The 14,470-nt window shown below is 40.4% G+C and overlaps 1 long non-coding RNA gene across 1 annotated transcript in view; it reads left to right on the plus strand.

The window, feature by feature from the left end:
• LOC126471628 (uncharacterized) overlaps window positions 1-10,150 on the plus strand; it is a 73,730-nt gene extending 63,580 nt beyond the window's left edge. Inside the window, exons 3-4 of the long non-coding RNA XR_007586359.1 lie at window positions 9,419-9,465; window positions 9,807-10,150. This is a non-coding gene — a long non-coding RNA (uncharacterized LOC126471628). The remainder of the gene's footprint in view (window positions 1-9,418; window positions 9,466-9,806) is intronic.
• Window positions 10,151-14,470: the final 4,320 nt, after the last annotated feature.

Raw genomic sequence — 14,470 nt, forward strand, 5'->3', positions numbered from 1 at the left:
ATGGCAGCATTAAGTCTTTCAACAAGGTCCTGAATGTGGGCTTTCCACGACAGTTTACTATCTATCTGAAAACCTAGAAATTTGAACTGTTCCATTTCACTAATCATATGCCCATTCTGTGAAATTAAACATCACACTTTGTTGAATTGTGTGTTAGAAACTGTAAAAAATGCGTCTTACCGTGATTTAGCGTTAGTTTATTTTCTGCAAGCCATGAACTTATGTCATGAACTGAACTATTTGAAACAGAGCCAATGTTGCACACAACATCATTTTACTACCAAGCTAGTGTCATCAACAAACAGAAATATTTTAGAATTACCCATAATACTGGAGGACATATCATTTCTATAAATAAGAAACAGGAGTAGCCCCAACACTGATCCCTGGGGCACACCCCATTTGGCCATACCCCACTCAGACCCCGCATCACAGCCATTATCAACATTGTGAATAATGACCTTCTGCTGCCTGTTGCTAAAGGAAGAGGTGAACCAATTGTGAGCTACTCCACGTATTCTGTAATGGTCCAACTTCTGGAGCAATATTTTGTGATCAACACAACCAAACGCCTTAGTTAAGTCAAAAACTATGCCTAGCGTTCGAAACCTTTTGTTTAATTCATCCAGTGCCTCACAGAGAAAAGAGAATACAGCATTGTCAGTTGTTAAACGACTTCTAAAACCGAACTGTACATTTGATAGCAAATTATGTGATATAAAATGATAAATTATCCTTACATACATAGCCTTTCCAATAACTTTAGGAAACATGGATGGCATAGAAATAAGTCTAAAATTGTCTACATTATCCCTTTCTCCCTTTTTATAAAGCAGCTTTACTACTGAATATTCGTTCAGGAAACTGACCATTCTTAAGGGAAAAAATACAAATATGGCTAAGTAAAGGACTAACATGTGCAGCACAGTACTTTAATAGTCTGCTAGGCACTCCATCATATCCATGAGAGTCCTTAGTCTTCAGTGATTTAATTATTGACTCAATCTCCCTCCGTGTCAGTATCACACAGCAGTATTTCAGACATCAGTCTGGGAAAGGCATTTTCAAAGAGAGTGATATGATTCCCTGTAAGAATTAAGTTATTATTTAATTCACCAGCAATGCTCAAAAATGACTGTTAAATATCGCACATATCACCAATTTAGTACTGGAGGGCAGTGTGGAGGGTAAAAATCATAGGGGGAGACCAAGAGATGAATATACTAAGCAGATTCAGAAGGATGTAGGTTGCAGTAGGTACTGGGAGATGAAGAAGCTTGCACAGGATAGAGTAGCATGGAGAGCTACATCAAACCAGTCTCAGGACTGAAGACCACAACAACAACAACAACAACAACATCTGACATATCAGTAACAGAAATATTTTTACTACAAATTGACTTTGTCCCGACATTGTGCTGCTGACCAGACACTTCATTCACAACTAACCATATGGTTTTAATTTTATCCTGTGTATTAGGTATTCTATTTGTGTACCACGTATCCTTTGACTCCCTAATAATATTTTTGAGCACGTTACGATACTGTTTGTAATGGGCTACTGTAGCTTGACCGTAACTACTTCTAACATTTTTTGATATAATTGCTGATTTGTTCTGCACGATATTCTTGTCCCAGCAGTCAGCTACCCAGGCTGCCTTTTTACTACTAGTACCCTGTTTAGATCGTTCTAATGTAAAGCAACTCTCAAAGAGCATGAGAAATGTGTTAAGGAAAGCATTATATTTGTCATCTTTGTCATCGATACTATAAGCGTCCTGCTACTTTTTTTCCTTAACGAGATTTAAAAAATTCTCCATTGTCGTTGGATTATGTTTCCTACATAGTATGTAATTATGTGTGATATTTGTTTGAGTACAAAAGTCTTTTAGTGTTAAAATTTGTGCATCTTGGCCTGAAAGGCTGTTCACCCTTTTACTAACAGAATGCCCATCTAGTAATGAAGAATGAATAAAAATATTATCTATGGCTGTTCTACAGTTCGCCTGCACCATAGTTGGAAAAAACACACTCTACATCAGATCATGTGAGTTTAGGATATCTACCAGCATCCTTTTTCTTGCAAAATCATATACAAAATTAATACTAAAGTCACCACATATAACTAATTTTTGATACTTCCTATAAAATGAACCAAGAACCCTCCCTAGCTTGAACAGAAATGCTCTGAGTTCAGAGTTAGGGGACCTATAAACAATAAAAATTGAAAGTTGAGTTTCACTAAATTCAGCTGCCCCTGCACAACATTAAAATATCTATTCAGTGCAATGCCGTGATACATCTATGGAATGAAATGAAATACTGTTTTTTACATATATGGCCACTCCCCCACTCCACAAGGAACTCATTGAAAAATAGCCAGCTAATCTGTAGTGCTCCGATATACCAATAATGTCAGAGTCAACATCTCTAAGCAGTTCACTAACTTTGTCACTAATACTTCTTATATTTTGATGAAATATACTAATTCCTTCTCTACTTGGATACCTGACCTCCTCTGAAGGCGATTCCTTAGTTAGAGGGACTTCCTTTAAGCTGGTATACCTATCAGCTGACTTCAATTTAAAAATGGTGCAGGTCTAACACCAACTACTACAGGAATTTTTGCATGAGTGATCCCACCACCACCCACTACACTGTCAACTTACAAGCTTTGTCAGCCTCCCCTTCTGATAATTTTGAGTAGCTATCATTACCAGTCCCTATCAAGACTATTCCCTGCTCCACCTGTAATCACTACATGATCTTCTTTCGCAAAATTCCTACATAACTCCCCTATGCTGTCAGCCACCTGAACCAACCTTGCACTAGGCTTCACAATGTTGGTGACTTGGTGTTCACTCCGCAACACTTCCTGCAACTGCTGGCCCACACCTCTACCGTGCGAACTGCCTAGCAGCAGAACCGTCTTTGCGACTGACGTAGGCTCCTAACTGCTGAGGACTGCTGCATGTTTCCTACACCTAGAGCTACAAGAGGCTCCTCTCCACTCAACTCTGACAGTTGGTCAAATCTGTTGCACATAAAGTACAACTGTCTGAATACCTTCTCCTCTTAGCTGCCTTCTTGCCAACTGCCAGTTCCCATTCCCCAGCACCCTTCACCCTCCTAATCCTATCTAGTCCCTCCTTTGCGTGTTGTAACTGCACCTGAAGGGAACAGATCATACGCTTCTACTCCTCTATCATCTTATTTCTACTACAGATTCTGCATTCCCAGGAGAGTATCTCGCTAGAATGCCCACTGGCTTCTCCACTGCAATCCCCCAATGAAAATAGTTTGAAGAAATCCCACACCGTAACCCACCACTCTCAAACCCACGACAAAGTCCACACTTCTCACTCATGGTAAAATTTTACAGTTACTGAAAAAAAAACTAAACGTCTACGTTACCTAAGTTCAATTACACCAGTAGAACTATATACAGAACTAACAATAGTGGTCTCCAGATTCTCTCTCTTTTAACAAAACAACAACTTTTATTACTACTACTAAACCGCAACTAATGCCAATACCAACAAAACTTTACACAATTTATTAGCTAAAACCAAAAATTCAAGCGGCCACTGGAACACTCAACGAAGTTAAAACAGGGAATGAAAATTTTAATGAAGTATTTCACTAGAAACATTACGAAACGTCAGCTGAAAACTACAGCACGAAATTTAATAAATGACTTTAGCGCATAGAAAACTCTAAAGAACACAGTAAGCGAACGTTTCCAAAAGCTTATTAAACCGTTAATCACGAAATTTAAACACACTGCTAATATTTGGATGAACGACTGAAAACTACTAAATTTAATATTCGAATACAGTGCACAAACAACTTTGACAGTACGGAGCTTTATAACCGCTACAGCTGCAACCGCACGTCGCGAAATGTAAACACACTGCTGAGGCGTGAGACTTGGATGAACGATGTAAGCACACTCACGAATAACAGACCACTCGAATCAATAACACAGAAAGAAAGACTGAGATGAATGAAAATCCACTAATAAGTTACTTTTACAGAAAATATTAACACAAATAAACTTTAAAATAAGTCACTGAAAACTAAAACTTTATAATATATCAACGAGCAACTTCAAAAGCAGTCCAGCGCACGTGACATCACACCAAAGAAAAATCTGACTTGGATGGCCAGTGGCAAGTGAAAAACTTAAAAACAGTTCTATTTATATGAGGCACATGGTGCATAGATACAAACATTTACACGGTACAAATGCACTGAACATGAATAAATAAATATAAATTTTTTTCTGTTCATGCTTTTTAATAATTTTTAACTTTTTTAAGTTTTTCACTCACATTTTGTGAATATATTGCTTTTTATCTTCTTTTTCACATGTGATATGTGCATATACACATGTACGTAGTACACGTAAATAAATTTTTACATGACACACACACGCACACACACACACACACACACACACACACACACACACACACACACACACACAAAATTACTTACACTGTGATAAAAGAATCGTACTACTACTCTGCAGACACTCTCTCTTTCTCTCTCAGCCGGCCAGGGTGTCCGAGCGATTCTAGGCGCTACGGTCTGGAACCGCACGACCGCTCCTATCGCAGGTTCGAATCCTGCCTCGGGCATGGATGTGTGTGATGTCCTTAGGTTAGTTAGGTTTAAATAGTTCTAAGTTCTAGGGGACTGATGACCTTAGAAGTCCCATAGTGCTCAGAGCCATATGAACCATTTTTTTTCTCTCTCACTCATTCTCTTCCTCTCACTCAGGGTCTTCCCACCCCTTCTCTCTCTACAAGTGAGTAGTGTTTTACGTGAGAGTTTCAAACCGATCATCGCAAATGTCTTTTTCATTGACATGAGGTGACAGGTCGATTTTAGACTGTAGCACAGTACACACCTTGTGTCCTCTCGATCGAATACTAGTTTGCCGTACCACATGCGACGGCCACAGTGCAGCACCACGAACACCGCTGTACAGGCACCACAAATAATTTTCAATAGAGAGGGCTGTCAATGCCATATGGCGCACACACTTAGCCCACCTCTGGGTCGCACCTTCCAATGTGTGATATACATATATTTTTTATTGCAGCCTACACACTCCACAATCTGCAATCCAGTCATCTCCTCTTTCATAAGGCCGATAACCTTATTGTTCTGTGGAACAGTATCATAAGTATCATCAGCTGTATGTGACAAAGTGTCGAATTCATTACTGTATTACCTCGTTACTTCATATGGATCGCAGGTCTCCACCCAACAATGAGGCTTTTTGTAGCCATATAAAGTCATGTAGGATATGCGAAATGAGTTTTCGCAAACTCATAATGAAAGTCGCACATCTGGAGTTTGGATAGGTCTAGTATGCACATCCCCACATAAATAAGTTTCGTAAACTCTGCTACAGTCTTCGCCATCTCCACAGCAACCAAGTTCTTATTGAACTTAAAATTTGGTCTTGAGACACATTTTATTGCGCCATAAAGCCCATCCCATTCGGTTCTAACAAAAATTTCACCTTGTTCCCTCAAATTTTCCATTGTTTTGCCGAAAATCGAATTATTCATTAATTTATAAAAAATCTTTCTCAAAGCCAAACGTAGCGGAAGCTGTCAGTCTGGTATTCAAATCAATATACTACTTCAACCAGGGGACTGCTTGAAGGAGATAGCCTGGATGATACTAACCAGCTGAATCCCCAAGCTGAGACACTGCTGGAGATTATGATAGTGAATAATGTATCTCTGCTTATTACCCAGCATTGTCAGCAGTTTTGGGGTGGAGTCTCCTTGCAGAACTAGTTGCTCGGACGCAGCAGCAAATCTGCATCTTGCAGACTAATAGGGTTTGTGAGTTCTGCCTCAACCACATACCCTACATCAGAATCAGCTGCCATTCACTCCATGATTTTTCCACCTAATCCCTTGTATTCATCTTCAGGCACCAGTTGAAACTCACCAATCGGCAGTTATTTTTGCATGGCGTGCCCGTATAGGTTATTTACATCCAAGTACATTATGTAACTTGAATCAAGGGATGCATTGAACGTGTCACTCATTCGTTGGTTATTTGCCTTCACAAACCTATGGACACATTGGCAGAGTCCCCCATGTATCCCTTGCTCAAAGAAAAGAAGCATGTCAACATCGGTCAATAATTCGATGCTCCACTTCGTTTCTTGAGCATTGCGTGCAAAGACAAGCCAGGTGCCATGTTATTAGAGGTGGGATCCAGAGAATACGGCCGGCCGGGGTGGCCGAGCGGTTCTAGGCGCTTCAGTCTGGAACCGTGCGACCGCTGCGGTCGCAGGTTCGAATCTTGCCTCGGGCATGGATGTGTGTGATGTCCTTAGGTTAGTTAGGTTTAAGTAGTTCTAAGTTCTAGGGGACTGATGACCTCAGATGTTAAGACTCATAGTGCTCAGAGCCATTTGAACCAGAGAATACGTGGTCATACATAGAATCCTGAATTTCTGGAAAACATCCTCGAGCAAGCACATGTCTGTGTCAATGTAAAGCCGTGCTTACTGTTCTAAAATGGGGATGTTGAATTCCTCCCAGAAATTCACAGCATGTTCATACTCTGTATCAGTTACGGCATCGCTTGTACGGTTGTTGGAGAATACAGTTATGTCGAATAGCCTGGTTTCGTTGAGTTTTGCCAAGCTGTCCAGATACTCATATGGGAAAACACCCTTCCTAGTCACAAGTTGAAATTTTTCCTCGTCGGGAAATGCAGCTCGAATGATATGCGCGTCCCCCCAGGGTAGAGTTTCAACGAGTTTCTGGAGTGGCGCCTGCATAAAACATAGCGTGTCAAGTAAGCGGAGTGTAATACTTGGCGACATTCGTTTCAAGAATTAAATGTATTTCTCGACGCTCCCAAGTAGTACACGGACCCTATTTTTCTCCCAAATGAAATCAGCTAAGTGCTTAACAAGAAAGTAAGCGTCATACCCACTTAAATCATGGAAAAAAACGGGCATGTGCCTTGGTAGCTGGTACTACATATTGCACAGTAGACATAATAACTCGGAATTTCCCCGCAAGATGACAGTGGTCCCTACGAGGAGTTTCCGCTTTTCTATTTAACGGCAGCCCACCAATATTATAGTCAATCGAATTATTGTACAAATCTCCATTCTCCTTCCATCTGATCATGGGGACATTGTCGCTGTGAAGCCTATAAACATCTCATGAAAATTTTTCGCTCAGTGAGCAGCCAGATCACAGGTTTACCCCCGTCATAAGATTTGTAGCGGTTAAGACTCGAATCACAGGACGATACAACTTGGTACGCTGCTGCATATGGTACGTGTTTTTCTGTAAAGGTGGTATGTGAGGTCGCAGGATCACCTTCACAACGGGTCAGAGGAGCGAGGAGGCATTCAAAGTCGGCATACACTACAAATGGGCACCGCTCCTGGTAGTGAGCATTTCTAAACTTTATGAATTTGTTTTCTTCAGTAGACATAATAACACGTACTGGGTCCTTGGAAGTGCAGTCTACTAGATGCGCTTCTATTAACTTGTCCGATGAAAAGGCATTGAGGCACCTTGAGCAAATATGCTTTTTACACTTACACTTACTCAGTGGGGCGGAAAGGAGGTGGAACATGTCTTTGATCCAAATGTAATGATAAGTGCCTTACCTCTTACTTTTCTCACCGGAGAAGAAGAGCGTGTTTAGATGCATCTTTCACTCACTGGCAAATTTTAAGAAATGGAAGGGACCGACGACTATATGCATGTCCTGTTTATCGGACTTGCTTTTCTTCCCCAGGCCATAAACATGAACCAATATTCCGGTATTCTACACCTTTGATTTAGTTGTGCGCTGGATATTGATAGGAACCACCAGAGTTATAACACCCATGAATATTATCATCTATATGGTGTGTACCGGGATGCTCAGGATGATCCCTAAAATCTAAATGACGATGCAAAACAAGCCCGATCCTTTCTATTTCAGCCATTAATACATGACTGCTTATTAGCTATATTCTTAGGAAGCTTGATACAGCTGGACCCTCCATTTACCAGATCACAGAAATGTGTATGGGTGTTCAGATGTAGTATTCAGCTAGAGTGCTTTAGCTGACCCTCATACTTCCATCTCGGATAACTGGTCCACTATAGCACTCAAGGTGGATTCATGAAACTTCTTGGTAATTGACATGCTCCAAGTTATTAAAGTTATTACTACCTTCCCCCCCCCCCCCCAAAGATGATGAACACTTGTCTTTTCAATACCAGAATCAACTGGGGGAGGAGTGGGGGGAGTTGGGGGAGGGGGTGACAGCTCGATGCACAGGACCACACTGCATTTAATGTCGAGATACTGCAGATCACTGACTAATTTGAGGAGCTCCGTTTCCATGACAGGAAGGGATGCTCTTAGAAACCCGACAGGGTCGCAGTACTCTCTTGCTGGATTCTTGATCCTGTTGAAGGAGATTCACTCCTGCAAGGTGTCTGCAATCACCGAGTATCTTAACTGCAGTATGGTGTCACTGACCTGATGGCCTTCACTAAAAGGACGGTTGAGAGAAATGCCACTAGCCACAGGATCATCTCTATTACTAACAGTACTACTGTTAGAGGATTTTGAGGTCCATCCTGTTGTTGTGTTGCGTGTACCAAGGCACATGTATCTTTCATTGCCAGTGATGATTCTGACAAGGCTGAGAAGAAGTATGAGGCGGCGCAATCGGGTCAGTCCAGTGGGAACAGCCTGGCTGTGCCGACGGCTCCCAATGCTGCTGCTGCTGTAGGCCTGACCTGCTAGTCTGAGAGGTGGTAGCTCCACTCTCGATCCAGGGACGTGGTGCTGTGGCGTCTGTGATGTCCGCAGTGTCGGTTGCGGCCTCTCGCGCAGCGACTAGCGGTGCCCTTGTTGGTGAAGCGTGCCACACAGGACCCCGCCTTGACGTTACAGGCTCGCCGTCACCGGTACCCCCGCCACAGTGTGCTTCGATTGCGGAGATGTAGCCTCTGTAGGAGAGAGTAAGAACAACAAACACAATTAAGAACAACGTTCTAGACATTGTTTGCTGCTGCTGCTGCTGCAAAGAAAGAAAGAACACTGACTATTTGTAAGCAGAGTGAGTGTAACTTCACACTCCGGGTCTACATTATCAGGTCGCGCAGCCCCTTCAGGAAACTCATCCTCTAAAAGGGCCAGGTCACGCTGCCTTTGTAGCTCCTCATCTAGGGCCATTTCCCTGACCCACTAAGGTATTTCATCCTCATCAGAAACGATATGGTGCCTCTGTTCCATCTCGTCTACAACAACAAAAAAAGATACATATACAGATTTGTTAGAGAAGAAGAAAAAATCTTCTATACTACAGACACAAACAAACAAACAAAAATTAGAATTCTTTTTTTTCTACTTACAGGACTGCGCTGCTGTCTCATTGGGTGCTGGAGACTGTTGCTGCAGTAGGTAAATAGCCTCAAGCTGCCCGTCTAGGAGGTCTGTTGCTGTAACAAGACGAAACATTAATTTTTCTAAATTACATAGCTACTACTACATAGATATTTCTTTTTTTACTATACTTACACGAATTTTGGCGCTGTGTATTCACTGCTGGAGGCTGTTCCACAGCATGTGGCTGGTGTATTTTTTTCAGCCTCCAGCATTGACACCAGCTCGAGCTGCATTTTCACCATGTGGGCTATAACAAGTACAAGTATGAAATAAGAAATAAACCAAAAATATAAAAACAAATTACACTACTAGTAAAATGAAATTTTTTAATACTCACATGGCAGCTCTATTTGCAGGCTTTCCACAGGAGGCTGGATCCCGACAGGGAGAGTTCACTGTGTTCTGGTCTCGTCGTCCTCCTGTCTGCAATCCAGGATAAAATCCTGGAGCTGCGCTGTAAAACAAGGAAAAGAAATTGAATTACCGACGAGAATTTTTTAACGCACTGCAGCAACAGCTTACACATTGTCCTAGAAAAACATACATAACATGACAAAGAGCTATCCTCTGGAACACACTGCAGGAACGGACGACATACTGCTGAAGAAAACATAAATCTAATCGAAAACCTTAGCCATCTGAAGATGGTCACGGTAGCCTGGAACCAGTTGTGGCACTGAAATAAAGTATTTTAAATGTATTTGTGGCTGGTTGCTTTATTTACAAACCAAAACTTTGCAGGTAAAACGAAAACTTAGCAGCTATTTATATGCAGCCTGGAGCCATAACCTGTTAGAGATTATTTTCTTTATGGCCAAAAGATTACATTTTGAAACCGTTTTGCACTACTTTAGTTCTGTGAGAATGCTAATTGTCATTACAATGTTGTCTTTATTTTGTCTGTGACGAAAACACCTAATGATGTATCACGCAGTCAGGTGCTGTGAACTGATTTCAGAGAAAGAGTGTATGGGAAATCAGTTACGGTGCTTTCTTTAGATACTGTGTTATCAAATAATGTGGCTGGTTTGACCGACGCTTTCGTTGATTCAGAAGATTACCCAAGGTCTGACATACATGTGTATCAAATAAGAGCAGCCATGTAGAAAATAATGTTCATTCCGAATGATCTCATAACACCGTGGTAGAAACTTAAGAAAAGCTGCACACCTTCCATGTCTTATCAAAAGACAATCTAGAAATGTGTACTCCAAAGAGTCGGTCGCAAAAGGAGCCTGGCTTGCTGCGCATTCTTCAAAAGATCGTGCGGGACTGATTGTAGGAGATGAAATTGTGGAATTTACCACAATTTTAGGGGTATTTCAGATTTTATGGTTGTTGTTCAGAATTTGTTGGACGAAAGATAAACGGGAAACTGCAGGGGTTGGGGAATTTTGTAAACTTTCACATGATTTCTGCATTGTGGTCGCGAAGTGGTGGACTTCTGGATTATAAAATCGTTTAACTTACTTAAAATTCAATGTGGATGAAATCATCGAAGTCAAATTTTCAGAATATCATGGGATATTCGGTTTTAAGCGAATTGAGAAACGTTTGATGTAGTTCACTACGAACATTACTTTTATCATTTTTTAAAATGTCATTCATTGTTTTGTATATGTTTCGATGTTGATGGTGGAATTGAAATGTTTATTATAGACATCTCAGCTCAATATTCGTCTCTTCTTAGTTAACAAGCTCCATTCAAAACTTATCTAAATACACTGTATGCTGTTGTAATTGTCTTAGTGTTTTACTCAAAAGACGCATAGTCATCCAGTATGGTTCTCACTAAATCAGAAATAAATCGGAAGTTAGATCCAGTGTTTTTCCGCAATACTCATATGAGCTAGGTGCAGTAAAAATCCATAACACCAGCGTCTTAACTAATTCAAATACTAGACTCATGTACATTATTAATCTGTAACTATATGCACAAATTTAAGATTAAATAACAAATAAAGTGTTTTGTTCTACTGATTTTCACTTACTTCTATCTAAATTCCGGCTTACTGGGCCATCTTCAAGAAATAGGCCGAAATATAGTTAGAAATAAACAAAAAACAGTGGAACAAAAACAGTTTACCTGTTATTCAACCGTAAATATGGAACTTTTCTAACACAAAGTGACAGAAGAATCCATAAATAGGGAGAAATATTAGTGGTTTTATTTGTGTACTAAATAGTGTAAATATGAATGTGATACAGATGTTTTTCCTTTTGGTGACATTTAGCCATAAGATGACTTCCGAATTTCCTTGTCAAAAGTTACGGTATACTTCCAAATTATATAATCGACATCCATCCAACTTCACATATCTACACATTTTTGCTGTATAATTACGAACAGCAATTTCTTTCGTTTGTAGATGGTTGAGCAATGCCTTGAAACAAAATAAAAATTGTTAGCAGTAATATAAGTAAATAAATGTTACCGTCCTTTCAGTAGCAATAACCTTATAAGATCATCAGGTGTAAAATCACTGTAATAGTTACGTTCAAGATGCATTGTGTTGTTTTAAAAATGAGAAGGATTGACAGACTAAAATAAAATAATGATTAGCTGTGTTTATCATGTTCCTGCCTTTATCCCTAAAGATTCTAATCATAAATGGAATGTATGATAAAAATAATATATTTCTAAGTGACACATCCAATTGCGTTTTAACACTTTTGAGAGTACGTACGATCTGATTATCTCATAAAAATAGTCGGCTGGTACTGTGTGCAAGCATATTGTGATGCTTTTCCTCTTTATGACAAAAACTGCAAGGTACACAACGGCATGTAATCGACGTTAAACTCGATAAGTTAGTTAGAAGTCGGGAGAAAAAAAACTACCGTAATTCTTTATAGCCACAATGTTCAAGAATGGATTTCGTAGCTAAGTGAGAAGTGTTGAAAGACTCACAAGTTTTCAAGCATGTGCCCATTGAAGCGCCAAATTTTCTTTGATGCAGTAGACGGCCAAGAGCTGTGAAAGAATTAATCTGTGTCCAATTTGCGGATACACATTCAATAACAACAACACATTGAATCATTTCCATTAACACCTGGATACTATGGAATAGAGGCTGTGATGAAACAGTGCATCTCTCCGAAAACAGAACATTCAGATCGAAAAGGAAGCAAATCCACAATGTAAAGCAGCATGCTCCAAAAACAATTAATGAAGGTGTCTACAAAACAGACTGCATACAAGACTCTTGTGAATCCCCTTTTACAGTACTGTTCAAAAGTGTGTGATCCATACCAGATATTACTAATGGCAGTACTGAACATATACAAAGAAGGCTAGCACGAATTGTCACAGGTTTTTTTGAATTGCGGAAGAGGGCCACCAAAATTATGAAAAACCTGAATTAGCAGTCTCTTGTAGAGCGACATCAATTATCCAGAGAAAGCATTCTTATGAAGTTTCAGGAACGAATATTAGGCGAAGAATCTAAAGATTTTCTTTAGCCCTCCACGTATCACTCTCATAGAGACCACAAAGATAAGATTTGCCTAATAAATACATGCACAGAGGCATTTAAGCAATCATTCTTGTCTCACTCCATAACTGAATGATTGAAAAACCAGTGAATGAGATGCTACTTGATTTCATCTTCCAGGACGCCTACCACAGTTTATTATCACAGCACCATGACAACAGAGACATGTACCAGTGCCTTCAAGAAATCTGTAATAGAACCACTCATAAAATTCACTACCTGGCAAAAAAATTACTAACTTACAAAATCGAGTAAGACTTATAAAGAACTTGGCGGTATTATTCCACTTATCAGTATGACTTTGCGCTCCTTCTGGCCTAGATTCATGCATTGATTCGATTGGGAAGGGTGCATAAAGACGTTGTATCCTCTTCTGAGGTAAACTGGCCTGCAACTGTCGTAGCTAGTGATTGATATACTGATTACTGGCAATGGGCTGGGGTAGACTTCCCCGAACTGGCCCCATACTCTTTCTATTGGATACAGATGTAGTGGTGTTTGCTGGCCATGAAAGTACCTCAACAACACATAGAAATTCATAGAGACATGTACCATGTGTGGATAAGTATTGTCTTGTGGAAAAATGCGACCACTATACTGTTGCTTAAAAGGTAACACATGAGGACGCAGGGTGACTGTGATATATGGTTAAACCGACTGAACAGTCACAGGCACTACAAGTTGTGACCTGAAGTCATACCTGATGGCTCCCTACACCTCGACACCAGGAGTGACATTGCTGTATCTCTCTAAAACATTGGAATGGTGGTTACCTGGGTTAATGCAACACCGAAATTCATCACTGAACACAATTTGACGACATTTATCAGCAGTTCGTGGGTCCTGGTCACGGGACCACACCAAATTCAGCCGTTGGTCTTGTGGTTTTAATGGCAGCTTACGTACGGGACGGTAATTCCCTAGTCCTGCTCCTACTAGTCTCCCAGCAATGGTGCGAGATGAAAAAGATGTTACAAGGAGTCCATTACTTTTGCCTGGATGACAGGCGCAAATGTGAGGTGTTACAGTGGTGTACAATAGGGTGATCCTCCTATGTGGTATTGAGATGTGGTACACTGGAAGGTTGACGACGAGTGTGCCCCCTCACTTTCCCATTCAGTCTAACATTAACACATGCAAATGCCCCACAAATTTGCATATTGCGTGATTTGACCAGGTGTTGGATGTTTTTACCTGTCACCCGATTCCGTTGTGACAGTTTTAGAATCAATCAAGAGAGATCTACGATCAGTATCGTAGATATACCCAGATCATGCAATAATAGTAGGAAGTGACTTAAAGCTACCGATAACAGACTGAAGCATCTATTGGTTCACTGCAGGTGGTATCGATAGACAGTCTCGTGAAGCACTCCTGAACACGATTTCCAAAAACTCCCTTGTATAGCTAGCTAGACAACCCACACCCAATAGAAATATTTAAAACCCTGTAGCTACAAACAGACCTGACCTTCTCGACAGTGTCAGTATAGTAACAGTGATTATTGATGATGATGTTCACATAGC

This window comes from Schistocerca serialis, chromosome 3, assembly GCF_023864345.2.
Source record: "Schistocerca serialis cubense isolate TAMUIC-IGC-003099 chromosome 3, iqSchSeri2.2, whole genome shotgun sequence".
Taxonomy (NCBI): Eukaryota; Metazoa; Arthropoda; class Insecta; order Orthoptera; family Acrididae; genus Schistocerca; species Schistocerca serialis.